We start from the raw sequence: 27,712 nt of genomic DNA, 5'->3' as shown, positions 1-27,712 counted from the left end.
CTGTAGCCACACTGTGAGGGGCACAGGCTAGGTAATGGGCTCTTTTCCTCCACCAGAGTGAAGCTTATTGGAAACATCATAGATTGCTCTGGTAGAGAAGGTAGACATGGGGTTGGGCAGCTCCAGGGCCACTGGGTTTTCATTTGGGCTCAAGTGACATCCCTTTTTTTTCCTGTCTTGGTCTGAAAGTATTCATGTACCTTTTCTGGCATGAGGACTGGGTCACTGCTTGTGTACATGGCTACAGAAGTGACTGCTATAGGCCAATTTGCCCTTGTTTGTGAAAGCAGTAGCAGATAAAATGGAATCCCCTGCCTTGAGACAAAGGTATAGAAACAGTTGCGGTTTGGGGGGTTAAGAGTGGACCCCAAACACTTCTTATTTTTGTCTTATAATTGGAAAGACAAATGCACTGGAGGCGAGGAGAAGTGCCCTACTTTTGGAGGAAATGGAAACTTAGTACCAGAGTTAGTCTCACAAAGGGGGTCGTTGCATTTCCCTCTTTTTTCACATCCTAGACACTCATGGGCCCAGCTTCATGAGGCCTGAATGGCCAAGCATGACATCATCCTTGAGATGATAAGAAATTGTTTTTGTGTCTCTTTGGGGGGTTATAGCATCCATTTCCTACTCTTGTTTCAACCACCAACCACTTAACCTTGTATTCATTAAAGCAAACTTAGGAGCCATAACATACAAACCTATGGCATCCATCAGCACCCAGAGAGGAAGCTTGCTTGCTCTGTTCCACACAGTTCCTCATTTTGCGTTGACAGCATGTCTAAGACCCCCACATGTGTTATCTGGCTTCCATGTCTGGGGCCAGCAGATAAGGGAAAGGGTTTTGGGAAAGTAGAATGAGTTAATAGAGAAAAGCACGCAGCTGTGGCTGCATCACATGGGGACTTGATCCCCTCTCATTAATGAAATCTATGTCAACAAGTCTGCTACTGTGACAGAGCCTGGGAGTCTAGCTAGCAGCATGCCTGGGCAGAACAGAATAGGCAGAGGCAGCTTGATCTAGTTGACATTTTTGCTAAATGGTGGCTCTTTGAATTTAAAGTTTTTATGTGTCTAATTAGGTTATATGATCAACACTACATTTTGGACTGTAGAATTGAAGCTCATCAATGCTAACTCCACATTTATGTTGTGTTTCTTGACTAACCAGTGGGGCTTCTGCTTTCAGTTCTAGTAAAACATACAAGTATTCAGCTCTTAGAGTTCAGGAGAACAAAATTACTCCTCTCCCCATGAAAGCATCAGGTGGGGAAAAAAAGAATGGAAGGTTGTGCTATGAATGACTGTGCATGCCTGAAGCCCCAGCACTTAATAGGCTGAGGCAGGAGGATCTCCATGAGTTTGAGGTGAGCCTACTCTACATAGTGAGGCACTTTCTGGAAAAGGAATAATGCAACAATAAAAGTGAAATCCTTTAACTTATGGCCGCCTTGCCTAGAATTAACTAACGCCCCCGATTTCCACCTCCCTATAATCTATCCTGAATCGATTCCATACATCTCTTTCCCCAGGAGGTACCACAAAGCACAAGAGGAAGACCCACATATGGTCAAGGGCACGCTTTGCTTTCTAAAAATCACATTACTTGGATGGATTGTATGCCAAGTGATGATAACCAGCCTAATCCCCGGGTCGTCACATGAATCTAGAAAACATTAGTGTTGCTTGCCTTCTCTATATACCTCCATTGTTTCACTTACCCAGTGATTGAAAGAGCTCTTTAAATTTCTAAAAGTAATTTTCTTCCTTTTGCCTTTTTCCCCCCTCCTTAATTACCATTGGCATCCTCACTTTGTAGAAAACAGTGCATTCTCCACCAAGTAAAATTGTTATAAAATGCAAGACTCATATTTAATGATTAGAGCAGTGCACGGATTTAATGATATTGAAATTGCTATGAGGAAAACCTTGCTCCTCCATCCTCTTTATCCTTATTCTCCTCCTTTTCTCCTCTTTGCTCATATATGCCTTGTTGTTGTTTAACTGGAAATAGAGGGAAGGAAGAATTAACCAAAGGGGGGAAATATTCAATTAGCTGTAGTCGGCTCACTCTTGCCTAGTGTAAACAAGCCTCTGTTTTGATTTTTCTATCTAGACCTTGGAATTCTTATATCCAACCTGTTTAATCTGTCTGCCTTTCCTCCCCCTTAAAGCTTTCATTTTCCTTGCTAAGAGTCACCCTTTTATAGTGATAATAGAAAATTAGGTTGTAGTTTTTCACAATTTGTTTTTAATCTTAAATTATGTGGTGTTGCATGTGAGTGCAATGCCTGCAGAGGCCAGAGGAGGGCACCAGATCCCCTGGAACTGGAGTTTTAGGTGGCCATGAGCTGCCTGGTTTGAGTACCAGGAACCAAACTCAGGTTCAGTGGAAGAGCACTACACACTCTTAATGGCTGAATCAACCCTCCTCAGACATTAATTTTGCAGTCATTAGGAGTGTTAGTCAGTGTTCTTTAAAGAAACAGAACATGGAAATGAAAATCTATTGAAGCAGAATATATTAGTGGAATATATAAAGCTGGATAGCCTAACACTGGCTCTTGACCCTAGAGATACTAATAATCCAGTGGTCAGTCTGTCTAGGAGGCTGGATTGTTGGCAGTCCCAACCTGGCACCAGAGGCCTAGAGAATTCCAGGGGAGCCATTGGTTTTCAGCTACATTGGAAGGCTGAGTCCTGATGTCAGCAAACACAACAATAGCAGCAGCAATAGCAAGAGTTGATGAACTAAGGAACATGGTAGATAAATCCACCAAACAAGACATGGAGGCAAAGCTTTTGCCCTCAGGCATCTTTTTTTTTTTTTTTTTTTAAAGATATCTAGCATTGATTTCCCGTGTATGTACATTCCTGGGTGAGTGAGTATGTACTTTGTGCATGCAGTGCCCTTGGAGGCCAGAAGAGGGCATTGGATCCCCTGGAACTGGAGTTACAGATGGTTGCGAGTCACTGGGTGGGTGCTGGGACTTGAACCCTGGTCCTTTTCAAGAGCAGCAAGTCATTCTAACTACTGAGCCATCTCTCTAGCTCCCCCTCAGACCTCCTTTAGTCTGGCTGGCCCTGTAGGGCACCATCCACATTCCAAGTGAGTTCTCACCCAAAAATCCCAGATGAAGAACATCTCTCTCAAGCATACTTAATGACTTGTCCCTTAATTGATTTCAAATCTAATCAAAGCGATGTCTAAGACCAACCATCCCAAACATGACTGCTGTCTCTCTCCCAAATGACAAAGAGTAGGGAAAGCTGGCAAAAAAATCCTCCCACGGGAGACTGATTCCATCTGCCTGGGAGGAGTTGGGGTTGGAGAGCAATCCTCAGCAGAAGACGCAAGCATTTGGGCATCTGCTTGCACATCCCCTGACATGGGGTAAATTCATGTCTCATGCTGATTCTGTAAGTCTCAGAAGAAGAGCGGCCATCCCCGCTCACTTCTGCACATTTTAGAAGCAAAGAAATGACACAGAAAATTGAAGACATTTTAGAATTTCCACTGGGGCAAACGGGGCTCTTTTCTGCTCATTAACCACTCTATGCATGTAATTCCACGGTATCTTTTTGAATGTCAACTTTGATATTTTACTCAACCAAGCATAAGCGTTTGCTCTAAACCACTCACTTAGTAAAAATAACAGTTCTGAATGTATAACTGCCCTGCAAAGCGGGATTCAGGATAGTTTTCGTCTGCCACAAACTCTTAAGTGTCTAATGCCTCCGCTCCTGAGAATCCATTTTTGCAAATGAGTCTGTCCAGATTGGTCTCTCTTTCAAAAATGTACTCTGAGAGACACCAGCTCAGAACATCTCTCTTCTGAATATATTTGCTCTGGTCCCAGAAGACTGTGGGGGGGTATTGAAGACTTTGCCAACAACCTGCCCTAAAAGTAGCACTGAGTTAGTGAATTACCTTACCTGCTCATGATAATTCTGGTTCTAAGCTCTTTCTAAAATTTATTTTTTTTTTAATTTTTTTTATTTTTATTTTTTATTAATTTATTCTTGTTACATCTCAATGTTTATCCCATCCCTTGTATCCTCCCATTTCTCCCCCCTCCCCCATTTTCCCATTATTCCCCTCCCCTATGACTGTTCCTGAGGGGGATTACGTCCCCCTATATATTCTCATAGGGTATCAAGTCTCTTCTTGGCTATAAATTTTAGTTTGTTTTATGATTACGGGTATGTTGTCTGCACGTATGTCTGTACACCTCTGGAGTGCCTGATAACTCTGGAAATCACAGATCTCCTGGAACTGGAGTGACAGATGTTTGTGAGCTGCCATGTGGTGCTCGGAATTGAACCTGAGTCCTCTGGAAGAGCAGCCAGTGCTCGTAACCACCGAGCCATCTCTCTGGCTCTATGTTTAAACTAGCTACTGGCTGTCGAGATTCCGTTACACAAGTGGATATTGCAGAGGACCTTGTGTCCTGCGTGACCGAGCACAGTTTAGACAACAAATGTCTCCAAGGAAGGTGCGTCTAATATGTGTCTCACCGTAGCTATGGCTGTAGCTGTGAAGTGCTGTCTTTTGGACATGACATAGCTAGTGCACACATCAACTGTGTGAAAAAAAAGTTAAAGAATAAATGAAAAATACATGAATATGGCTATATAAATTATATGAAAGTAATGGCCCTAACCCATTTGCAGATGCTGTCATACTTCAATGTCAAAGGGTTGGACACTCCGATACAGTGTTTTACAGAAAATTACACAAAGCAGTCATCAGATTAAAGCTAAGAAAATCCCTGTTGTCTCTGTTATCAGCAATGCTTGATCCATATGCTCTCTAAGCTTATTTAAAACTCAAACATTTGCCATAAACATATAATTAAATTGCCATGCTGTCAACCTGCCTTCTAAATATTTACGTTTCTACTCACAGACTTCTGTGGCTCTCAAGCTTGGGCTGAGAAGTATGCTTCTGCAGTAGGTAGTGGCTCATGCAGGCACTCCTAGCTTGCTGGAGTGTTAAGCAGTTGTGAGGGGCCCGGCTGTGGATGAATCCTGTATGTCGACCTTTCTCTCCCCAAGGCTCATGGGACATCAGGTAAAAAACGGGTGGAAAGGATGTAAGAACTTGAGGAGAAGGAGGAGGCTGCAAAATGCTGTCTGTTGGACATGACATGGCTGACACACACATTAAGTATATGAAAAAAAAAAAAGGATAAATGAAAAAATACAAAGTTCCATAAATTATTTGAAATTATAATATGAGATATATGTGTATTTACTTATATAAATTCATCACTCTCAGTAACAAAAGTTGACTTAAGCTGTTCTGAAGGTCACTCTTAAATGTGTCCCCTGAAGTGACAGCTACAACACAGAATCTGCAGGCCTGTGTGGGAGAGAATGTATATGTGTGAATCGTGACCATAAACTCTGGCTGTCCTGTGGATACCGCTTTCAGATGATGTTTTCTAGAACTATCCATCACGCCCTGCATTCCCTTCATTAAATAGTCTCAGACAGCAGGCTTTCCAGGTCCTTTGCTTGGATTTATGTATTTTCACTTCCCAATCTGTCACTTTTCATTTTTGTCACCATGTTTTCTCCTAACAAGCTGCATACATGCAAATTTGATTTTTTTTTTCCTTAGCAGCTTTTTGCCTGTGAAAAAGTTATTTTTCTGTACTACAAATTTCACAACAGAAGGACCTCACTTCTCTTATTTGACTCAAACATAGCCCAACCGTGCCTGGCCACACCACCATCTCACCCAAAACTCATTGAGGGAATTTAACCAATTGTACTCAATTGTGAATTTCATAAGAATAGATAGCCCTGAGAATCCAAATGGCTGAAGCATACCTACTGTTTCTGGCTTCGGTGCAGAGATCTCAGGGGTCTGTAATGTTCCTAGGGAGTTTTCAGACACTCTTCTTGTAGCTGCTGTGTGTCATCAAGTTCACTTTCTTGTTATCATTTCTAGTTACTATGCCACCCCCGACCCTGATCACTTTGCCTTCTTCTGGGGAGTTATTTTCCTTCTCTGCTTTTGTGATCCTGGATACTCTCTGCCATCACCTTGCTCAGGAATTCATGTGAACTGTGCTGTGTAGCCCAGGTTAAGGTGAGTACCTCCAAGAAGCCTTGTCGTTCATTACCTTTGCAGATTTTCTTTCCTGTTACCCTTGGCTTTAATTACTTCACCCTTCTTCAAATCCCTGGAGAGCTGGCTGACTTCTATACAGCTGTTCACACCCACTCAAATCCCTTTACATCAGCAAAGCCACTTGTTATCTTCTGGTAATTTACCGACCCAGATGTTACTTTCTGACTCAAAGTTCTTGCCAGTTAATTCAGGGTCTGGTGTGCATGTGCGTCTGTCTACCAGATGCACCTTTTCTTCTAAGACACAAAGCAACGACCTCACATTATTGGATGAAAGTTAAAAGGTTGCTTCGTATCAACCCTGTCTATTTTATTAGTGCAACTACATTTCATGTTACCAATGTCACCACAAAGAAGGAATAGGAACTTACACGTGGCTCTGCTGGTGTCGCATGATAGAAATTCCCACCGTTAGAAGGTATCAGTCATCTTACCCAAAGCAGGACTCAGACTCAGTGCACCACAATGCCAGTAAGGATATGGACGTCAGAGTGAACGTGTTTATGGAGTAACCAACCACTCGCTGGACTGGATTTGAGGCCTCATCCATGGGAAGGAATTCACGCCTGTTGCTGAAAACACAGTCAAAACCCACAGCTAGGGAGATCACAGTCTCTATGGGAAGAACTGCCGTTAGTGATTTTTCTAAATGGACATGTTGAACAGCTTTCTAAATATTTATGTTCATAGCTATAGATTCCTGTCGCTGCGAAGCTTGATTGGAGAAGCTCTTATTGCAGTGAGTAGTGGTCGATTCAGAGATTCAAAGCATTGAGAATAAGTGAGTGTACATGCTCAGCTATAGATGGGACATTCATATCAAATTCCAAAGTCCAAGGCTCAGGCACCAGAGGTTCTTGAGGAGGAAAGCTGTGAAATATTGCCCTCTGATCAAGACATGGCTTCCGGATGTGTCCAACTCACAGCTGCCATGGTGACCTACATAAGGTCTGTACAGGACCCATACAGATAAGAGTTCCAGCATGGGGAGAGGTGGCTTTACAGGCTCAACTCCTAACTAAGAAGCTCTTGGCAGCTGGAACATAGAGTCATTTTTCTTTGGGGGGAGTGGCCACTGGTAAGTTGTCCAGGCTCCAGTGGGTGATTCCATCCCCATGAGCATATGAGCAGCACTGATTGGTCTCAACAGGAAAATTCAAACTAGAGGAAGGGTGTTGCAATGGGCAGAGGAGTTGGAGGGAGGGTTGATATGGTCAAGATGCATCACATAGATGTATGAAATTTTCAAAGACTTACTTTAAGGGAGAGCACGGGCTTAGGAGATGCTCCGTTGAGTAAACTGCTTGTAATAAAAGAAGGAAGACCCAAGTTTGATGCCCAGAACCTATAGATAAAACTACGTGCGGCAGAGTGAGTCTGCAACCCTAGTCCTGGGACGGATCCTAGGGGTTTGACAGTCAGCCCCTCTGACAGAATTAATGAGCTCCAGATTCAGTGAAAGACACTGTCTCAGAAAAGTAAGATGAAGAGAGAGACCAAGGAAGATGCCCAACACTGACCTCTGCCTTTGAATACACATGGTATACACCCACATGAAGTAAGGTCTTTGTTCAACACCATACACACACATACACGTACATGCACAGGCACACATGGGTTCTTGTATAAGTCAATCAGTTATTCACTTTTTTTCAATTTAATTTTTTAAATTTCAGAGAAGATGGGACTGAAAGTTCTGCTTAGTAAAAAAAAAAAAAAAAAAAAAAAAAAAGGAGTAAAGGTTATCTCTACCTTTTTTTATTTAAGAATAGAGAGTAAGCATCTCATAAATTTTATTTGATAAGCAGCTTTATGGGTCATCACCAATAAGAGTATTGCCCTAGTGTCTGGAGAGATGACACCGCGGTTAGGAGTGAGGACGGTATCTAGTAGAGTCCATGAGATGAAGACATTTCGTGTGATAACACTGAGGTGCTTCTGTGACTTCCCCACTCAAGTTCTTGGGTGAGGGCCTGGAGACGGCGTGATTTTCACTTGGTATGTGCTGATCCTACTCCTGTGGAGTTAAACAGTGTGTGTCTGCATGTCTAATATTTTCTCTACCACCCGGAGGCAGACAACTCAGAGCAGCCGTATACATATTCTCAGGGGCTAATTTAGCTCGTTTTCTTGTACTTCTAATAATCTGTGCTACCCAGAAAGTCTCTGTGCTCTCATTACCCATTCCATAAAGTGTTACTTTTCTTTCTAAATACAAAGGTTTATTCGAACCGGTGGAAACAAGCAAACACATACTGTCTAGCTTTGAAATATTTTCTTTCTTTCTTCAAAAGTTCTTCTTCTTTTTTTTTTTTTTTATCTTTCCTAATGTTATGATGGATGAGGCTGTTTCCAAAGGGAGATGAGAAGACTCATGATCTCAATTGGAAGCTATCATGTTTCTGTATAAATGTTGATACACGTATGGTAGTAGTGTGTGTGTGTGCACATGTGTGTGTGTGAGGGAGAGAGAGGGAGAGAGGGGGAGGGGGGAGGGAAGGAGGGAGGGAGGAAGAGAGAGAGAGAGAGAGAGAGAGAGAGAGAGAGAGAGATGAATTACCCACAGAGGCCAGACACATGTGTCAGATCCCCTGGAGCTGGAGTTACATATGGTTGGAGACCATTAGGTGGGCAGTGGGAATTGAACTTGGGCCCTCTTGAACACCAGTTGGAGCTCATAATCTCTACACCATCTCTCTGACCCAAAATGTAACAAAATATAATTTCCCCTAAGCTTAATATGTCTTAGATTCTTATATCACCTTTGTAGAACAATTAATCTGTTCTCAGTTGGATTTTGGCATCATGTTGTCACTTTGGGAGTTGAAAGAAGCAGTTCAGTATTTTAATTCAGATAGCTCATGAAGTAAAAGTCAAAGCTTTTTGGTTTGTGTCTTTACAAGTTAGAGGACAGAACGGCATTTATATAACTTATTATAAATAAATCATCACACTGCATTTACATTAGGGACACAGGAAACAGGTGACACAATGCTTGGAATTTAACAGAGCTAGTGTCACTGGATTTCTGCTAGAGGAAAATAAAAACAGTGAGAGAAATTGCAGATTTACCACTTTCCCATAATGCAACCTGTCATTAAAGGTATAGCACAAACATGGAATTCATTTACCATATCATATGCAGAATCACATATTTGCCTTAAAAAAATGAGTGATGAATCTGCACATTTGGCTGGGTTTGCTGTTTGGCTTGAATTACCTGGACAAACACCAGGCAAACAAAAGTTAGAGCCAATGGGAAGGCCATCAATGAGTTATGTGGTTGCAGAAGGAAGCCCAAAGGTCTCGTAGGTGATTGTTTGGCAGGAAGTATAGGTGTCTTGGCACAGAGTGGAGTGCTCAGCTCTAAGTGGGACACTCATGCCACTTTTTGGAGTGGGTAGAAAGTGTCATGGTGTCATGAAATGGCAAAGAGCTGCAGAGGCCAACAGCATCAAAGACACATTGGAATTCGTTCACCTTCCAAAGCGCATCGGACCTAGTTTGATCTCTGTTATTGTGATAAAACACCCAACAAAAGTGAGCTAGAGAGAGAAGGCCTGGTAGGTTTTTTTGGTTTTTGGTTTTTGATTTTTTTGCGCGTGTGGCAGGGGCAGGGTGGGGGGTGCCTTTCCAGCTTACGGCTTGTAATCTATTACTGAGGGAAGTCAGGGTAGGAAGTCAAGGCAGAAACCTGGAATCAGGAACAACAGAAGCGGATGCCATGGAAGAGTGCTGCGTACTGTCTTGTTTCTTATGGTTTGTTCGATTGCTTTCTTACACTCCCCGGGACCACCTGCCTCGGGGTGGCACGACTCACAACAGGCTGGACCTTCCCATCTGTCAATCATCAGCCGAGAAGATGCACCACAGACGTTCCTACAGGCCAATCCGATGGTGGCATTCTTCTCAACTGAGGTTCCCCTTCCCAGATGAATCTATAGCTTTTGTCACGTTGGTTTAAATATATATATACTTGACCAGCCTAACAACCAATATTCAATACTCACTTGGGTAAAAGGCTTCTGTTGCTAATGTCTCAAGTTTGATACCCAGAACTCACAGGATGGAAAGAGAGAACTGACCCCCACAAGTTGTTCTCTGGCCTCCATATGTATGCAGTGATATGTATGTGGAAACACACACACACACACACACACACACACACACACACACACACACACACACACTACATAAATGAATAAATAAATGTAATAAATTCTTAAAAAGAAAACGTGACATGGCATGTTGGCTTTGCCTGTAATTCAAATTTTGACACTTATCTGAAAAGATTCTTGATCCTTTTTTCAGCTATGACACATTTGAATCAATCTGGATGTTTTTCATACATTTCAATGGAAGCAATGTGTTATCCCATAATGAATGCAGAAGCATATCTGAGACTCCAGCTGTTTTCTATAAAGCTAGACACTGATATTAGTTGCCAAGTAAGTAAATAAATATCCCCATCTCTTGTAATAAAGTCTGGTTTGGAAAATATAGCTATTTTCATAAAATATTTTTGGTCACCTGTAATGAATTTAAATAGCTATTTTAAAAATGATTTTAATTTCGGATACAGCAAATGTAAGTGTAAGACAAAAAAAAAAAAATACCTGCCCTCCTTAGAGGCATCAGTCATTTCTCAATTTGTGAGTGAGACTTGGAAATGATCCATCAAAATGTCCAATGCCAATTTTTAGCTAGGATTTTTGGTAATACACCAAGCACATAGGAGGATATCAATAACCGATTGCTGAATGAATGAAGCAAATGTGTCTTCCATAGTAAGAAATCACACACAGAAATATCTACATCTCTCTTCCCTTCCTTCCCTCCCCACTTCCACGTATGCTGTTTATGAAGTGTCAGTCATTGTAACCCACACACCCCTAAGTATAAAACCTCCAACTCAATAGACATTTACTTCTCTTTCCTAACACCATGCGTGATTGATTCTGATCACACATATGCCACAGGTGGCATTTGGGAGCTCAACCTTCCCGGGCTTTGTCTAGCTTGTACCTTCCCCACTTCTGAGCTGGCTGGAGTCGAGCCCAGAAGGGGGCACCAACGATAAATCTTTGTGACCCTTCTGTCTCAGTATAACATGGGTCACTCCTGCTCAAGCCAGGCCAGAATGACCCATTATCACAGTCTCACCAGAAGACCGTGTTTCATAGGTGACTCAACACCTAGAAAGAATAAGGTCCCTTAGTTGGACAGCTCGGTTTTTCTACCACAGTGTTTAAATAAATCGAGGAATTTGGGCTCAGATTTAGAAGCCCTCGCTGTTTGATGTTATGACGTTTGTATAATGGACTGCAACCAACAGTCTTTTCTTTTTTTAATTTGAAAGATGCACCCATTCCTGAATCCATAGGACAGTTGCCAACAACGTGATTAGTAGCATGAAGTTAAATAACTTTTAGGGAAGTAATTTATACCTGGGACAATCGGGAATAAAGTTCAATTTTTAGCATCGTGGTTTCCATATATTTAAAACACCCAGGCTGATGCTAGTACTTGACGGAGACATGTGTTTTTAAACATTTTATGAGACAGACTCTCAAATGTACTGTGTAGCTGTGGGTGGTCTTGAACTCACGAGTCTCTGCCTCCACCTCCTGAGTGCTGGGATTACAGGTACCCATCATCACACTGCACCTAAAGTTTCAACTTTCAAATGTGAGTTTCATTAAATGCGGTTCTTGATTCACTCAGAAACGAAACAGCATTTTTTAAAAATTCAGACAAGAGGTAATCTATCAGGTGGACACAAGAAACTCCCAGAGTCAACAAGAAATTGAATATAGCGACCCAGAAGCGGGCAGGCTGCAGCTGACAGGAAGACAGAAACTAGGAACTGCACCTATGATTTCCCATCCAGAGCAATCTGGCGAAAGTAATGTTTTTTTGGGTAGAGTGAAAAAAAAAAAAAACCCCACTTTAAGTATGTTTGCCTGTGTGTTCAGAAAACAATCCTGGAATGAAGCAGGGTTTTGACCACTTTTCAAATATTGGTGAGCAGGCAGGCACTGTATCAACTTTCCACACCAGTTCCATTTACCCATCAATGTAGGGCAGCCTGATTTATCTGACCTCTCTCTGTTGAATCACTGATCGTCAATGCTCACCATTAAACATATTTGTACATTTCAGTGATACTTAAGCACAGCGGTGATTTTTTTTTTTTTTTTTTTTGTCAGTACTATTGACTTACAAACAATTGTTTTGTTTTGTTTCATCAAGGACTAAATTGAAGGCAAATAGGTTTAGTTAATTGTTATAGAAGGAGTCAAAAGTTTCTGCTGCCACTTTTATTAGTGGTATATCTGAACTTCTGAAATCCCTAGAAAATGAGGTAAATGTATTTTATTTCTCAGTATTCTTGTTTCCAATATAAATACTATTTTTTTTTTCAAACCAGAGACTTGAAAGAGAGTGAGAGAGCCACAAGAGTAAACAGTGTCTGCGAATCAACCAGGTGAGGTTTTTTTTTTTTTTTTTCTCTCTCTCTCTTCCCCATCTGCATACATTTAGTTAATGGGCTAGGCTAGAAGAAGAATGGGTGATAAGATTCCACCAGTTTGCTCTTCTAATAAAAGGAACAGCAGAATTATAGTTTGCTTTCCACATCTGTGATAAAACACTGACCGAATCAACTTAGGGCAGAAGAGAGTTTATTAAGCTTATATTCCAGCTCCAGGACGTCATTGAGGGAAGTCAAGGTAGAAACTCAAGCAGGAGCTTGAAGCTTGGGTGACTCTAGGTGACAAAGGATCAGGTTCCCATGGTGGACTGTGGTGCGTGATGGTAGAAGCCTTGCTGTCCACACAGGTGTCAGAAGCACAGGACACTGAAAGGTGAGGTACCAGTCGGAAAGCCTAAGGAGCCACACTGTCCAAAGCTATGGCCTAGCATTGAGGATGCCTCCGGGCCATGCTGCATCCTGCAGGACAAGTTAAGCTCTGTCTACATGCTCTCATGGCTCCCAAACTCGAAAGCATCTGCCAGGTGCCTGCCTGCAAGCACAGCTGAGGATCCCAGACCATGTTAGAACTGCCCTCTACCTGCTCCACTGAAATATTTAGGATCCATTACAAATATATAAATAATCCCATAAGTGAGTTCCCTTTACCTAGAGGGAGGCTGATCCCTCCTGAGGCATGATCTGCTTTTTGCAAAGAAATATATAAAATATTGACAGTGCAGTCTTCATTGGTAAGCACTTAGCTCTGTTTCTTTTTAAAGTGATTTTAAACATTGGCTATTGAGTGGTGGAATCACTTTTATGTTTGTAGAGATGATATGGTTGCTGCGGTTTAAAGAATTAATCGAGTATAATAGTCAATGGCTTCTGATCACGAAAAGTATTATAAAGGATGGTTGCTGTTTAGTTCCTTTGCACGTATGTGTGCTTTTTTATTTTCTCTGCAGTCTCAATGATTAAAAAGCAGCATTCCTCTAAAACATAATACTCCAACCATCAGGATTCTGGGTTGTAAAGAGGGATATTGATTTTAATGTCAATTTTCCCCCAAAGAAAGCAATGTAGCATTTGCCGAGGCTTAACTAAATGTTTTCTTTTCAGTCAATAAGAAAGACAAATAAATACTTTCATTTTAAGATGCATTTACGCACAGGAAGCTCAGCCCTCCCTCATGAATGTCATATGTGCCCTGCCTGCAAGTTCAAAAAAAAAAAAATTCTGGGTACTGCACCAAGAGATGGCTTGAGTGCTTCTTAATATTAAGAGGATTGGGAGTCAAATACCCCATTTATGTAGATGCCACGCCCTGTAACAACTTATTAAACAAACCGCACAGGATCTACCTTTTTACAAGGATGTTGAGTGTGAATTTAATTTAAATATTTTTGTAATTTCACACATGAATTTCAACGTATTTAGAGCAGATCCATCCCCTAGGTTTCCCCTTCTATCCCCCCCCCTAATGTCTACCCCTCCTCCAACATATCCTTCTCCCAACTTCATTTCTTCTTCTCTCACTTAGTTCAACTGGTGCTGCCCATATGTGCCCAGTTGTAAGGCCACCGCTGGGACATGGGCAACCCACTAGAAACCAACCACTCGATGTGATCCTGTCATGTCTAGAGGACACTTTTTTTTTTTCCCCTGCAGTCCTCACTGACCTCTGGTGACCTCTGTCTCTTTCAATCTTTCCAGCCCCTCTTCCTCAATGGTCCGCAAGCCTTGGAGGTGAGGAATGAACTGATGCAGATGTCTAGTTAGAGCTGTCACTCCACTGTCACTTCTTCTCTGAGCTTTGGCCAGCTGTAAGTCTCCGTATTGAACCATCACACACTGTAAGTTGAATTTTGTCTTAGGAGGGGCGAAAGATACACTAATCAATGGGTATAAAAATGCTTATTTAGGAGGTGGTCTGATAGTACGTCCCTTTAGCAAAATAATAGCAGTGAACTCTCCCCTAAGGCCTATGGCCTTCATAAGACATATTGAGCTAAGAAATGCACCACCGACAGTCCCAAAACTCCCAGTAAAGCCTTATGCTGCTTTCAGATAGATAGTAAGTTTTCACACATCTTTCTGCAAGGTTGATGTACATTCTTCTGTTCTGTACTTGGCTTTTCCCTGTCTTCTGGGTACCTTTTGTTAAAAGTACTTAGCACTTGTGTAGCATTAGGGTAAAACCAGTCAAGTTAGCAATCTCAGTATTTATAATTACAGGAAATTAAACTTGTTTTGCATCCACACAGAATTTAGCATTTAACACAATCAACTGCCTGTCACAATTTCTGCCTGCATTAATTGTGAGTTATGGGCCGTTTACAATATTGCAACACAAAAGTAGCTCCCGGGCCTGTTTCCAAAGTTAGAGTCAATTTATGGCATATTTGATATTGACCAATTATTTATAAAGTCTATTAAATCCAACAGTATGGCTGGTAGGAATAGATTTATTAGAACAACTAATGTAAAATGTAATGAAATAGATTAAGTCTCCTTATGAAATATTAATATCCCCTAAATCTGGTCATTGTAAGTCTATAATTGCAGTTTTTCATTTGTGGGTGTTTCTAATGCAAACTGCAGGTGGAGGCTTAAGCTATCATGACCAGGAGCATCCAAAATGCAAAAGGGAAAGGCTTTGGAAGATGACAGGCATCAGTTCAGAGTAGTAGGTCCCCTATGAGAAATACAGCTGGGAATGAAGGTTGCATAAGTTTAAATTCTACTTATAATATATGTGTGTGTGATGCACACACTCCCAAACGTGATGCTTAGTGTCAGGATGTTCTGCATTTTGCTTATTCCCAGATGAGAGACTAGGATGAGAAAGCGAATTCAAAATAGAGACTGCTAAAGGAAACCATAAGCACCGCACATTCAGAGTTCCAGAGCATGCAACACCCTCTTCTGGCCAATGTGGGTACTGCATTTATGTGGTGCACAGACATACACCCAGGCAAAACACCCAAGCACATAAAATAAAAATAATCTTTTTTAAATTTTTAAGAAAGAAAACACTGTTTGAGGAACAGAGGAGAGAGTTATGGGGAAAAGGAAGAGTGCAAAACATTAATATCCTTAAATCTGGCTGCCAACGTGTGGTGACTGTCTGTGACTCACATCCTTCCTAAGGTAAGTGACATGCTTATTCCTTACCACTGTTCTTAATGCATCAATATTAATCATTGTGTTTCTGATCTAGCATTCAGCTGCCACTGTTTTCCTTCGCTGTGGTCATTGGTACCACTCGATGTCATTTCCTGTCATTTTCTAAATGTTGGAACTCTTGGCTGAACTATCTGTTCGCAGCTCTCTCCCTGTCATCATTTCTGTGACTCTCATTTTTCGCGGATGAGCCTCCCGAATGCAGGCTCTCTCGGCTCACTCACTTTCATCACACATAGACGCTCTGACTTATAGCCTGGACTTCATTATTAGCTTCTTGTCAGGTGGAATGCGAGGAGATCAGGTTTCATGTTCTGCCATTTGGAGGGAGATAGAGAAAGAATTTGGGGTAGCAGAGAACCTCCCAAGGCATCACTCAATTCTGTTGCTGTGGAAACAGCTCCAAATGAAATTCCGTGCCCCAAACCACAGATATGCTCTGCTTCATAGCAAAACACTAACATAAATAAACGTTTGTTTGAGGGGAGGAGTCTGGAGAGATGGCTCAGTGCTTAAGAACACCGGCTGCTCTTCCAAAGGACCTAAGTTTTGTTCCCAGCACTCACAGCAGGTAGCCCACAACACCTGGAGTTCCAGCTCCAGGGATCTGATATCCTCTTCCGGCCTCTGAGGACACCTGCACTCATATGCATACGTGCATGTATATATGTGTGTGTGTACACACATATGTACATGTGTATATAGTATGTGTATATATTTGTGTATATGTGTATATACACACATGTATGTGTATATATGTATAAAGGTCTGTATATAGGTACACACAAACATACACACAAAATCAAATAAGTTATTTTTAAAGTCTTATATTTTGTTAAATATGAAAATCACATTCTTTCCCAACAATATTCTTCTGGTTCCAAGGTCTTATATATTTTCTAGAAGAATTTTCCAAAAAATATCAGCATCTAGCAATGTTTCTGATGACCAAATAAGGAAGAGGGTTAAAATTTCAAAATAAAAATCTCAAAAATCCTAAAATTTAAAGGAAAATCAGTCTTGTATATCATCTCGTCATATTTTGGTGACTTGTGGTTCATTAACCATGCCTTAGAGAAGAGGAGTCAGTCTGCTGTAACATCGTGCTCAGTTTGTTTCGTGAGAACAAGAAGTAGGTGGAAACTGAGCATGTGGCCTTGTGTGAGGTCAAATAGTGTACAGTTTACTTAATGTCATACACACACACACACACACACACACACACACACACACAAATGCCGAACTTCATGTATAATTACTGAATGGAATTAAAATCTATCTACTCTCCCGTTGATAATTTTACAGGATTATGTAGCCTAAGATGGATATACGACCTTATTTTGAGACCAGGTAACTTCAGAATGGATGTGATTGAAAAGTGTAGGCTGTATAGAATTGGGTCTTTCTTAAGATGTCTGTCATATCATAAGGCATATTATACCCCAGCCAGAGTTAACACAGACATTTGGCAACCCACGATCCTCACACTCTGATAATTGCACTGATTCTGCGTTGAGTAGTGGTGTTTTAACAGAGCACGGGTGTTTTTCTGAAAAGCAAGCCACTACTATCATAAACAAACATGAGTTAGTGGAACGCAATGCTTACTAGATTTTTTTTTTTTCTAATCTTATAGTAACAACAGTTTGTAACAGTAATCTATCTGTGCCGGACTGTTTAGATCAGCAGACTTTTGCTTCTTGGATTAAAATGTCTTCTCTTAGTCTTGCTGAGACTTGAGGTGACAGGGTGAGTTGGCACCCCTTGCCGGCCTCCCCTCCCCTGAGGAGAAGAGGAATGGGTGGGTGTGAGGGTGCTGCTGGAAAGAGAGGAGGGAGGGGGCCGGGATCAGGATGTAAAGTTATTATATAAATGGAAAAATATCCTCTCTCTCTTTCTCTCTCCCTCTCTCTCCCCCCCTCACACACACACATACACACACACCCATACACACACACACACACACACACACACACACACACACACAATTTTATAACTATGCATTGCAGAGACTTGAGCCAACCGTTTGCACGTAGATAATTCTCAAGTTGTGCCTTTCACAGAAGCATCCTCTGATTTCCACAGCTCTGATCTGTCCTTTTGGTCCCACTGTGTCTAGAATCCTTCTGGGAAACTGAGATTTTGGGTTTTACCACCAGCCACCTAGGAAGTTGGCCTTTATGATTTCAATTTTCTATGGTTTTAAATGACAGCTATCCATGACCACTGCCTGCTACGTCTGTTGATAATAAAGCCCCACTGAGTTGAGAGCCCAGAAGCACTGCACATTCATGAAGCCATGAGGATTAGAGAGCACTTAAGAAAATGAAAATCGCTCTATGAGTGTTTCAGGTTTTCACCCTGGAAAGCATTTCCCGATTTCGATGTCTAAGGAGAGGTGATTTTACAGCACAGACACAGCAGTCAATAGCAGTCATGATCCAATCAATCATAACATCCTTTCTTTGCTCCCAATCTGGAAACACATATGGCCTAAGAAACATTCTCAACATGGGGCTCTGGGAAGCTTCCATTAGAATTGATTTGTCCATTAGAATGGAATATAATATTCAACAATATTTTTTGGAGAGCAGGAATCTAAACAGGAGAACGGCCCTGAGTCTGATACTATGCTCTGCTGGCCAGTGGTGCCTGTCATAACTACAAATGAATTACAGTAACTATCTCAAAGGGCAGTTTGGAGGATTAAATGAATCTGTTGGTCAGAATTTCAAAGCATAATAAGCATGTACCATGTAGGCTGATTTGGTTTTCTTTTTTCCCAACTTAACACTAACTAGAGTCACCAAGGAAGAGAGAACTTCACTTGATGAGTTGCCTTCATCAGATTGGGCTGTGAGACATTTTGGTGATTGAGGATTGGTGTGGGAGGTCCCAGCAGTATCACCTGGCGTAGTGTCATTCCTGGCCAGGTGGTCCTGGGTGGTATAACAGGCTAAGGAAACTATGGAATGAAAACCAGTGAGCATCATCACTCCTCCATGGTCTCTGCTTCAGTTCCTGCCTCCAGGTTCCTGCTTTGAGTTCCTGCTCTGATTCCTGTTGATGATGATTGTGATCCATTAGCCAAATTAACCCTCCCCCCTCCCATATACCTTACTTTTGGTCAGTAATTTACCAGAGCAACAGAGAATCTGACCTAGGACACTCAAACATGATAAACTCCACCAGAGCAGAGAGGTAGTGTTTTACCATTTGCCCTTAATCCCTCATTATAAAACAAAATACTCAATATATTAATGTATTATTTATTTATAAGGTAGAATTTATTCCCTCACAGGGTATCCATCCAATCTAGTAGGGCGATTGTCCTCTGCCCACTATATTTGTGATTTGTTATCCATACACCGCTTAGGCATCGCCACTATGACATGGTTCAAAATGATGAATCACTCACTTTTCCTTCCAATGAAATTCAGGTCTTAAAAGAAACATGAATTATATTTTCCCTTCTCATTATCCACCACTGAGTCCCATAATCACATCTAACTCTGATGGTGTTTCCAAAATATCATTTTTTTGTAAAGGAAATCAGGTGAAAATTAGGTACTCACAGGGTGAGAAAGAATTAGATTTGAGGATCTTTTACCCTTCGATACAAGAATGCTGAGCTAAAACATATAATAAGCTAATCATCTGCATGATCACTATTTAAATGATCCACTTTCAAGGCTGGCAGGTAGTAATTTATAACTTAAACACATTATAGTATCATCTATCAGTGGTTTCTCAGGATGGATGTATTTTACTAAAAACAAATCCTAAAACATAAGAGCTGTTTTATAGTAATGGGGAATCTATGGTCTCATAGTTACTGCTCTAATCTACGACCTCATCAGCATTGCTCTAATCTGTGACCTAATCATCACTGTTCTCATCTATGACATCATCAGTGTTGCTCTAATCTATGACCTCATCTGCATTGCTCTAATCTATGATATTATCGTCATCACTGCTCTAATCTATGGCCTCATCAGCGTTGCTCTAATGCCTGATCCCTGGCGTGGCTGGTAGAGGAATGGTACTAATATGCATGCCCCCAACTTCTCTTTTCCAAAGACCTCAAAGCATTCAGGAACTAGTCAGCATATTATGATCCTTCAGGATTTATTTTACCATTTACCATGTCCTTATGCTATTAATATGGGTACTACCATGTTTTATTCTGTCATTTAAAGAATTAGAGGCTGGAAAGATATATCAGTGACTAAGAGTACTGCTTTAGCAGGGGACCTGAGTTCAATTCCCAGCACCTACATGGCAGCTCACAACTAATTGCAACTCCAGCTCATGTGGTGCCAGTATCCTCTTCTGGCCTTCTTAGGCACTGTCTGCATGTAGTGTACATACAGACAAGCACACACATACACATACATACATACATACATACATACATACATACATACATACAAATAAATAATTCTTAAAAATTTAATTATAGAGACTAAACATTAAAGAAGCTGCTGAGGATAGATGAGCCAATAGTGAGAGATGCCCCTAGAATTTATACATTAAACTAAAAAAACACAATAAGCACCTGCCCGGCTATCTGGTTGTCTTTTCAAATTTTTTATGTACTTTTATCTCATACAATACATCCAGACCTCAGTTTTCCCTCCCTACACTCCCGCCAGTTCTTCCCCACCCCTCTCTGCCCCAAATACACTCTACTCCTGCATTGCCTCCCTGCAGAAAAGAACAGATCTCCCAGGGACATCAACCGAATACACCATAACAAGATATAAGAAGACCAGGTACAGCCCTCACGTCAAGACTGGGTGATGCAACCCAGTAGGAAAAGAAGGGTCCCCAAAGCAAGCAAGAGTCAGAGACACCCTCACTCCCACTGTCAGAAGTTCCCTGCAAAACAGCAAGCCAACAGCCATATCAGAGGACCTGGAACAGACCCATGCAGACTCCACGACTGCCACTTCAGTCTCTGTGAGACCCCAGGAACCCTGCTCAGAGGATTCCTCAGGCCTGTGTCTTCAGCCCATCTTCTGCAGGGATCAGGGCCCCACATGGAATATTACATTGTAAGAGAAGTCAAAGTGTCACACCCTGAGCAGCCGCTGTGCTTGTGCTGGGTGACTACAATGGCCCTCTGATATGATGCACATAGCTTTGGAAATGTTGATTGCTAATGTAAAAACCTAATGTGTTCTAAATTAACATTAGCTATTTCTTTAAATTGAGGAAAGCATTGTGGGAATTCAGTGGCAATTTTGAAGACAATAAAGATGGAAATAAAGCACCTTTTAAAGGGAAGCATTTCATACACTGATAACTAGGAAACTGCATTGTCTATCTGGCCTTCACCCAGGACCACATTTTTTAAGACAAACAACAGAAGCAGCCACTGTTCTCGCCAGAAGCCACATGGTAGCTTTTAGATAAGTGGTTTTGTTAAGCTCTGTGCTGCTCCAAGGAAAAACAAGGAAAGAAGTGTGTGTGTATGTGTGTGTGTGTGTGTGTGTGTGTGTGTGTGTGTGTGTGTGTAATATTTAGATTAGAACCAAGCTGCAAAGAGTAAAATCCCTATTTGTTGTCCTAAAAACACAATTCACAAATGTGAACAAACAATGTGCTGTGCAGATAACATTTCCTGAAAGTGATCCAACTGATACAAAGTAAGCGTGTGCTAGTTCACTTCCTGAAAATGTATGCCATTAAACATTTCAACTCTAGTATCTGGTGACATCTACTGTTAAGACTTCTTCATGATCCAGCAACCATAATCCTGGGTGTTTATCCCGCCCCCCAAAAAAAAAATTCAATGAGGATCTTGAAGAGTCTTCTGCCTGCTCAGGGTTCATTGTAGCATCACTCATGACCATCACCATTTGGGAGCAATTTAGGTGGTTGTCATCATAGAAGTGACTATAGAAAATGAAATGTGGGGTGGATGATTGATAGGCAGATGATAGGTAGATGGAAATATAGGTAGAGGTAGGTAGGTGGATAGGTAAGCAGACAGGAAGATAGATGATAGGAGACATGCATAGACAGATACATAGTGTACATACATACATGCAGAGATACACAGTGTGACACATATTGCATAGATACATAGTGTACATGCATAACTGTATAGATACATAGTGTGCATGCATACTGCATAGATACATAGTGTGCATGCATACCTTCATAGATACATAGTGTGCATGCATACCTGCATAGATACAAAGTGCTATTTTTGTTGTTGTTGCTCTGACACAAGCTATGTTCACCTAAGAAGAAAGAACTTGGACTGTGAGGAAGTCTGTGGGGGCATTTCCTTGATTAATGATGGATAAAAGAAGGCACATAGAACTGTGGGCAGTGCTATCCCTGAGCTGGTGGTCCTAGATGGAATGACAACAAGCTGAGCAAGCCACAAGGAACAGTATTAAGTAGTGTTCTATGGCCTCTGTTTGAGTTCCTGCCTCCGGATTCCTTCCTTGAGTTCCTGCCCTGACCTTCCTCGGTGATGTACTGTGGTGTGGAAGTGTAACCCAAATAAACCCTTTCCTCCCAGTTTGCTTTTAGTCATAGTGTCTCATCATAGCAATAGAAACCTATTAGAAATCTATTAACATGGATTAACCCCAGGCCTCACTCTGTAATGAACTCTGTGACTTTCAGTTTTATGAAATGATCATATTCCAAAAACATGGAACCGTGTGTAGATCAGTTGTTTTGAGCACATGTCTTTTTTTTTTTTTTTTTTTTTTAAGGCATATGACGCGATCATTGCTGCCCACAGCCAGTGCATTCCTGGTATCCCTCGGGTCAGCCATTTTTCTCACAGTAAAATAATTGAAAGGACTGAGCAGAGATTGTAGCTCAGTGGTAGAGCAATCTGTTAGGGTACAGGGGGCCTTGTGTTTGATTCCAAGCACCACAACAAAACAAAACAAACCCCAAAATTGTGTTGAGAAGCTTCACTGTCATTAACATGTTCTCAAGCACAGGGCAACAGTTTAGATGTGCCCTGGTGTGCTGAAAGCACTCTGCTGCAGAATTAAAGGGCCACGGGGACAAGGTTTCTTTTTGCTCCTTCACTACCTTTTTTTTTTTTTTTTTTAAACATGTGGAGCAGCTTGTGAAAAGTAAATATCTGTGATTGATTAACCTGCCTTCCTGGCTAATAATCTCTAATAAATTAGACTCCCACAGCCATGTACGAAATGCTGTATCATTAATAAAACTTGCTGAGACGCTGAGATGTTAAGAAAAGGGTTTGTGCAGTGGATTCTGGGCTGCATTCCTGGCATGGGCAGAGAAGGGCAGACTGAGAAAAGAAGCCCTGCCCCCAGAAGTTCACTCTGCTGCCTTCTGCCTAAATAAACATGAAAAATACTGAGCCACCCACAACGGGCCTAATGAAGTGAGTAAAAGAGATGCCCACAGCCTCACAGAGGATGCCAGAGACCCGAGAGCCCCTCCTGCTGAGGCAGTCACTGCTCATGGTCACTGTCACTGTGATCTAACACCATTCGTAGTGAGGATTTCCTTCCTTCCACAAGTACATCCCTCCTTGTCTGCTTCCTTTCCAATCCTCTCATCCTCAAACCACTTCCGTAAGTCATTAGTGATGGCCAGGGACAGAAAATGGAGGCTATCTTGTGATTCATACTCTGACACTCAGCAATATTGACAGCTTATATGTAGACCTTGGGAAGTAACTTTGCTATGGATGTGGGTGTGTCTCATAATTTTTAAAAGAAGACATGAAATGCACTTAAGTGTTTTTACTAAGTGTGTGTGTGTGTGTGTGTGACATATAAATTCATTATTATAAATAAACAAGTGTCTAATGTTATATACTTATAATGTAAATATATACATGTATATATTTATACATATATATACATTTTTATAAATATATATGTATGTGTTTATGTTAAAAGCCAAAATTATTAAGGGATTGATAAGGTTGAAAGGGAGATTTTTAAAAGAATACAGAATGGAAAGTAGTAAGAATATAGTAACCAAAGCATCCATAAAACTGTCAAATAGCAAAATTAATCAATAAAATGATTATTTTTTAAAAAATCCACATAAAATTGTTCAATGTGGAATGAAGTGCTACACGCCTAAAGGAGATACATGAATGACAGCTACAGGATAGCTGGTGAAACTTCTCGTTCACCCTTTATATGAATCTAACAAAAATTTAAGATCATTTCTTATAAAGATCTTGTAGTTAGATATTGCTACAAAACCACAAAGAGAATAAGAGTGGGACTAAGAGAAAGTGATGGGGGCATAGAATACACATTTCTACCAAATTTGAAACCAGACTGAAGACCAGAACAGATAACATAAACAAGAAGGTAACCTTCCACATCCTAAGCCAACATGAACATGCAAATTAAAACAGTGGAGCCCTTAGAATGGCCCAAATCCAGAACACTGCAACATGAACAGGACACCAAGGCACCAGGGCTGCTGTTTGCTTCCGTTGCACTATCAAAGTGATACAAGCAGTGAAAAGGATAGCTTCATCACCAATACGGACTTGCTATATGATCAAGCATCCTTGCCATCTGCAGTTTTCCTCAAAGGAGCTGAAAACCTTACATGCACAACAGCCCCGCATCTCAATAAGCCAGGCCAAATTGACCATCCCTAGCAGCAACCAGAAGACCTCCAGGGGATGACCGCATAAATAAATAGGGTTATATCCCTCTATTTGGATATTAGTGCTGCAATGAAATGAGCTATCAAGCCTTGCAGGGAGTTTTGGAAGAGCCTTAGAAGCTTGACTATTATGGGGAAGGAGCCACCTGAAAAGGTTAGTGTGTGATTTTAATGAATGCTATTCCAGAGGAGGGAAATGAGAAAAGATATAAGAAGGTGGCTGGTTGTCAGGAGTTTGGATCTTAGCGGAGAATGAGCAAGTACAACAGGGGGGAGTTGTTCAGAGTGATAAATCTTCTCTGCTTGACACAATGTGGGTGGACAGATGTCATAAATCTGCACACACTTATGAAGCATATAACTCCAAGGATCAACTTTACTGCATGTCTCAGGTGGTGGGGGCAGTGATAAGGCAGTGGCAGGCCATTGATCCTAAGAAAGCATCCTCTGCTGATGTGTTGACAACATGAAAGGTTTGCTTTATCTTTCCTCTTTTTGATACCTCTGACATCTGTGGGTTAGTCGGTTTTATGGGAAATAGCTGGACCTTCTGCTCAGTTTTTCTGCGAACCTCAAGTTGTTCTGAAATTAGTCTTGTAAAAGTAAATTACAGGTGAGGAGGGCTGGAGAGATGGCTCATTGGCTAAGAGCACTAGCTGCCCTTCCACAGGACCTGAGTTTGGTCCCCAGAATTCACATGGTATCTTATAGCCCATAGCCATGGGTACTTTCAGTTCAAGGGGAGCCAATGACCTCTTCTGACCTCCATGGGTCCTATGTATACATGTGGCACACAGATATACATAAAGGCAAAACACCCATACTCATAAAATAGAATGAATAGACAAATATTATTAAAATAAATTCTTAGGATTTGGAGGTAGCTTAGGTGGTAGCATACTTGTCTTGCAAGCAAGAGACCTGAGTTCAATCCCCAGTGCCCAGGCTAAGACTAACAACCCAGTCATGGTGTCATGCAGGGGGCAGCACCTGAGGTAGGATACTTAGGGTTGTCCTCTGGCTTCCAGAAATATAGACACATATGTGCACACACACAGGTACACACACGCAAACATATGTGCACATTCACGTGCACACACGCGCAAACACAGGCATGCACATGTGAACACACAAGTACACATACATGCCCACACATTCTCACCATTATTGTGAATACATCTCTCAGTTTTGCATCAGCCTCTTGCTGCAGCTCCCTTCCTCAGCTTAAATTTTCCAAATTTCATTCACTTCAGCAAAGACTTTAGCTGTAAAGATAACTCAGGACCTGACAGACAGAAATTGTACAAGATTGAATTACAGAGTCAGAGCGTCCATCTTCATAAGCTCCACAGGGCTCTGCTTGGCTAGAGAATTTTTTTCAAGTAAAATGAGATGTGTTCATTCTTTGTTCTTTTAAGTCCAGAAGATGATGCTTGCATTTCTTACTAAAACTTTCCAAATTAGTGCAGAAAAGATGATAGACAGAAAAAAAAAGAGTCATAAAAATCATATCCATCAGCAGTTTTTTAAGAAAGCTACTATTAAGGAAGAAAAAAATGTAAATTACAGAAATGAGGTCACCATTTAATTGATACAAATTGCAGCCACCTGCTTATCCCATCTCCGGGAGAAAGGACTTTTTCATGGGTGCAATACGGTAATTTCTTTTGGAAAAGGAACGGTTACAATCCAAACTCATTGCTTAAGCTTTGATTCAAGTCGGCTGTGCAAAGTCCACCCGCCCAGCAGACATCTGTGCCTGACTTGGGAGTCAACAGAACACAGAAGGTTCATTTTAAAGGACTGTGTGTTCCCAAGCTTTAACGTGTCTGAAAATCCATAAGATAGACTGATTATAGATTTCCTAAAGATAGGCTCATCCAAAGACCTTGGACGTTCTGGAAAAGGATGTGTTAGCTGCCTGGAAGATAAAGGCGCTTGCCACACAAGCCTGGCAACCTAAGTTTGACGCCTGGAACTCACATGATGGAAGGAGAGAACCAACCTCTACAAGTTGTCACCTGATTTCACGTGTGTGCTGTGGGACAAGGACCCCTCCCCCAAATAAATACACGTCTTAAAAAAAAAAAACTGAGGCTGAAGAGGGAGATGGCTGAGCAGAGAGAGTGCTGGCTGCTTTTCCAGAGGACCCAGGTTTAGCTGACAATCATCTGTAACCCAAGTTCCAGGGGATCCAACACCCTTTTCTGGCCTCTACACATGCCCAGCACACACATGATACACAGACATCCATGTAGGAAAAACACTCATATATGTTTTTAAAAATGGAACCAATTGCTAAGGATTGGAAGTAGTCAACTGTAAGGTTACAGAACCTCTAACTGCCTCTGAATAAGGAAATAAATTTTTTTTCTGTGGTCCTGCTATGTCATGTTCAGGAAAAAGAAGAAAAATTGGAATGGAGAATGGACAAATCCTCTTTGGGGCACACAGGAGGGATTGCAGCAGATGCTATAGGAAAGGTCTGAGGTCTTGGTTGCATCTAGCTCCTAGTCAGGGAAAATTGGTTCTATATGACAGAAACACCATCCACCCTGAGAAAAAAAAGGTGGAGAATTCTGTTACTCTGGGGGAAATAACTCTTTGTTGGCTCAAAAAAAATTTAAGATAATTTTAGTAGAGTCAGGCTGTTTTTAGTTGGTGTCTACATTTGGCTTTAGTCCTGCTCTAAGAGTTGCACCCACAAAAGAGGGACGACAAATCTCTCCACTAATTCAAAGATCAAAGCCAGATGTGGATTCCAGATGCAGAAAACCCATGACCTGGCTCCCCAGACCCATAGGCATAAAGGCTGAACCAGAATAATACAGTCTCCAACATGATCTGCATAAGCACACACATGTGCTGCCACCCCTAACAGCCCATCAAACTTTTAAGTATCAACCACCATCAAAGCTGGTGCTTGGTCACAAAGGCCGAAGACCTCCTTGGGATGCCAGAAGCATTAGACACCTCTGACAGATGATGCTGTGGCTTATAGAAGGTAACCATGGCAACAGCACAACCCAGACACAGCTCAATTTCTCACTAGAGTGACCCATATGCCCCCCCGTGGTCACCCCTAAGAGAAAAGGTCCGCTTGTATCCAGCCTCATGTTTGTTTGTTTTAATGTTTTGTTTTCTGTAGTTTCTTACCAGTTATATTTATTGGGAAGATTCAGGAACAAGTTGGAAAACATGACAAACAAACAAAGAAACAAAAAAGTCCAGTGGAGACAGCTCACTCCAGAATCAAACAGCCAACAG

This window comes from Acomys russatus, chromosome 19 (genome assembly GCF_903995435.1).
Source record: "Acomys russatus chromosome 19, mAcoRus1.1, whole genome shotgun sequence".
NCBI classification, from domain to species: Eukaryota; Metazoa; Chordata; class Mammalia; order Rodentia; family Muridae; genus Acomys; species Acomys russatus.
Note: the sequence above shows the minus strand (reverse complement) of the source record.